Consider the following 3607-nt stretch of genomic DNA (forward strand, 5'->3'; position numbering starts at 1 on the left):
ATATAACAATAAAGCCAAAATTCCCAAATGTCGAATGTTGTCTAAATATAAGCAGCACACGAGACGTTTGACTATATAAAATGTTCTAAAATTGGCAAAATCTAGATTCAGATCATGAGAAATTGGAACCAGAGCCACAAATAATATTGGCTGACATTTGTCAGACACAGATCTATTGGTCTGTTTATATATTTAGTTATATGGATCACCATTCGCTGTCACCAGTGCAACAGCTATTCTTTCTGGGTTCCACATGGTGCAGCATATACACCGGTTAGCAACAACGTTAAAACCAGTAACTGTTTTTAATGTTGTGGCTGATTGGTGTATGTCAGCTGGCAAGTGTCGACACATTGCTGTATAGAAATTCTAAAGATACATTTGCATTAATTTAGTGTTGTCTTGACTTATTTTAGCTGTTAGAAAGCCCTAACAAGCTTTTTTTTCAAGTTTAAAATGTTCCTTTTGGTGCATTTCTTGGTCACGTCTCTTTAATTATCATGAATATCTGCTGATGCATTATTAGATTATTTGAACTTTCAAATAACAATTGGTGTCTGTCTCAAAAATCTAGGATTGGTTGTGCTCTGATTAAAGATGATGAATTTGCCCAAACATTCGACGCCAGTTTTCAGTTCTTGACTGTTTTTCACAGTCTTTGCCACGAACACATTGCAGTTGGTACCAAAAAATGAGGACTGATACCAAGCTCTTATACTTTGAGCACAAGACCTGTTCATTATGATTTTACACTAGAAAAAAAAAACCACACTGTCGTATTTGAGTTAAATTTTTTAAAATAACACTTCCAAATATTTATTGTACACATAGTAAACGCTTCCTGTTATAAAGGACACAAAGAGATCCAGTTATCATCAAATATGAGTTTATTTTTTTTATAAATCATTCTTACAAAATTGGCATTTATCTATTTCATTTGTGACCTCTATAAAAGTCTTCTGTTAATTACAAGGTAAGAGGGAGTAGAAGGCATTAGGACAGCTGGGCTTGACCGAGTCCTTACAGATCAACAGATATTACTGCCGACTGGTAATGTGATACAGCCAATCACCGATAAATAATCCCAAACAGGAAGTGGTCATGCGTGGTTGCCTTAGCAACAGTGTCAAAACACAAAGATGAAAATGGGGTGTTAAAATAAAGACAATGGAAGCTGTGTCTCATCCAGTGTATGGAGGCAGGGCAGTTCAGGCCCCGCACATGGTGCTATTGTTGCCCATCTACTGGAAACAGTCTAGGACAGACTGTGCTTGGCGTGTCAAGAACTCAAATGTTGATAAAAGGCACAAATCAAGAACAGACTAGTTTCCAGAATTCATGCTGCTGTTGCTATAAACACCAACTGCCTGGCAAATTTTGGGTAAACCTTCTTCCATCTGTGTTGAAGCACACAGTGATAACTTGCATAATGTTGCTCCTGATCAAATGACAGGCGTTTTAGTGGATACAGAGGTTTTCCTTGTGGCCTCACTCACATCCATCGCACTCTGAACTTGATGATATACGCCAGCTGAAAGATGGGACCGTTTCTTTTGCCAAGTTATCTGACCTGAAACCCAGCTGTGAAAGAGGTAATTTAAACACAACTGTGTCAGAGCCCCAGACGCATTATTGTAATGCATTGGGGGAAGATGTTACAGCAGAATCTGAAAATGTTTCCATCTGGTACAGGGGACCCAGCTGCTTATTATTTTCCATGTTTCAGTTGGCGTAGTCTTTATTGGGACGTTGCAATTTGACTCCCGTGGAGAGCCAAGATGGTGCAGCCCAATCCAATTCTAGATCGCTGGTGTATGCAATCTTTTCAGGAGTTAAAACTCTACTACTACGGTTCTGAAAATGTTCTCTCTCTCTCTCTCTCTCTCTCAACGAGAAAGTGAAGCAAGTGTGATAGATGTTTCCCTGGAAAACCAATGCATTGAGAAATATAATATGAGCTGTATATCGGCATCTGTGTGGATTAATGTGCACAGTGTGTCGAAAATAAAATGAATAAATACCATTAACTCCCCTCAGCGATGCAGGATCAGTCTTATGTTCTTGCCACATCATCTCAAATCGTACACAGTCTTTTTTTTTTTTTTTTTTCCAAAAAAATAAATATATGTCTATGTACAGTGCTGAGGGTTGCAGGGATTTGAAATGGGTGGTGGTTTTTTTTGTTTTGTTTTTTTTTTTTTTTGCAAAGCTGGGGGACGCATTTCTCTTGAGATGATCAATAACAATGATTCAAACAATCAGACATAAAAGTTTTGATATGGATTCAACCAATATGGTTCTCTGAAGATGAAATGGGGACCAGATGCAGAGTATGTTTTTCCCAGAATCACATACTGAAGATGATCGAACAGTTTTTGTTGTGACTAAACAGATCATAAATCTCTCCTGGCAAAAAAAAAAAAAAAAAATCAATAATCAAAATCCAAACTCAAAGTCCCAGAGTGTAAATACAAACATTATATTCAAAATGATGGTGATAGTCCTGCTGGGTTCGATATGATGTGCTGAAACAGAGGAGCTTCTCTGTTGCAGTATTTGGATATGACACCTAAAAGCCCGAGTGTCACCTTTGTTGACACTGTAAAGGCTTTATAATACATTTTACATAAACTCTCGTAGAACAAAACATGAAACATGAAAAACACTTAAAGTAAAACAGTCATTGAATGTGTGACACCGGTCTTGATGATGGCGATGGCAGCTACTGATTAACACACACTGAAAAGCTTTGGCTGAGACATTATGCTGAATGCCAGCCTGACAGAAAGGCCACTAAAAGCATGCTGCTTTAATTCAAGTGTCTGCGAACTACATGTGTGAGTGGACTGACTGTGCTCTCGGCTGCACGCTGCATCCAGACTTAATGACAGCGTGGAGCAGCACAGCTATGAGCCAGCCATTTCCTCAGACAGCCTCTCTTTGAAATGATCAATTAAAGGTTGAGAAAGCTTATTTTAGCATTTTCATCTGGTTTTCCAATACCAATAAGGTAATTTAAGGTGCAAAATGTCAGGCGGTTTGATGTGGACATAATGACGATGTGAGCGGCTGTTATAAGTAATGGACAAGCACGATCGCAGGGGAGGGTGCGTTGGGGAGGGGAGCTATCCTCTGAAGGCTAGCATTAGCTTGCAGGTCATGTTTGTGGGTCACTGCTTTCACAACACAATGGTTCATAATGTTTGAGTGTTTCATCAACAGCTTGTCCCCTCGGGAATAAAACAGCACTCCAAATGAAATAGGTTTACCTAATTGAAGCCCAAACGTATCTCTGCCTGACAAATGGAGGAGAAAACCTTTTGTCAATTTAATGGCTCTGAGGTTCTCTGATATATCACAGAGGGGGGAAAAAAAAAAAAAAAATCATGGGCGGCAGGAGAGCAACATCGGACTGATGACTATAATATTTCAACAGGAGAGCATCTAGGCATCTCAAACTGATGTAGGCAACGTGATGTGCAATAAAGAGTTTTAAAGGCAGACCCTGATGTCAGAATGGCACTGATGCGCTTAGTGTTAAAAATCTCTCTACAAACACTCCTGTGAAATGACGCTGGTCACTAAAGACCTGCTATGGTTTGAAATG

At 39.1% G+C, this 3607-nt stretch overlaps 1 protein-coding gene across 1 annotated transcript in view; it reads right to left on the reverse strand.

The window, feature by feature from the left end:
• Window positions 1-817: 817 nt before the first annotated feature.
• ext1b (exostosin glycosyltransferase 1b) overlaps window positions 818-3607 on the reverse strand; it is a 119115-nt gene continuing 116325 nt past the window's right edge. Inside the window, exon 11 of the mRNA XM_040121909.1 lies at window positions 818-3607. This exon is cut by the window's right edge and continues 1446 nt beyond it. The gene's annotated coding sequence lies outside the window, so the exon portion shown is untranslated.

This window comes from Xiphias gladius, chromosome 24 (assembly GCF_016859285.1).
Source record: "Xiphias gladius isolate SHS-SW01 ecotype Sanya breed wild chromosome 24, ASM1685928v1, whole genome shotgun sequence".
Taxonomy (NCBI): domain Eukaryota; kingdom Metazoa; phylum Chordata; class Actinopteri; order Istiophoriformes; family Xiphiidae; genus Xiphias; species Xiphias gladius.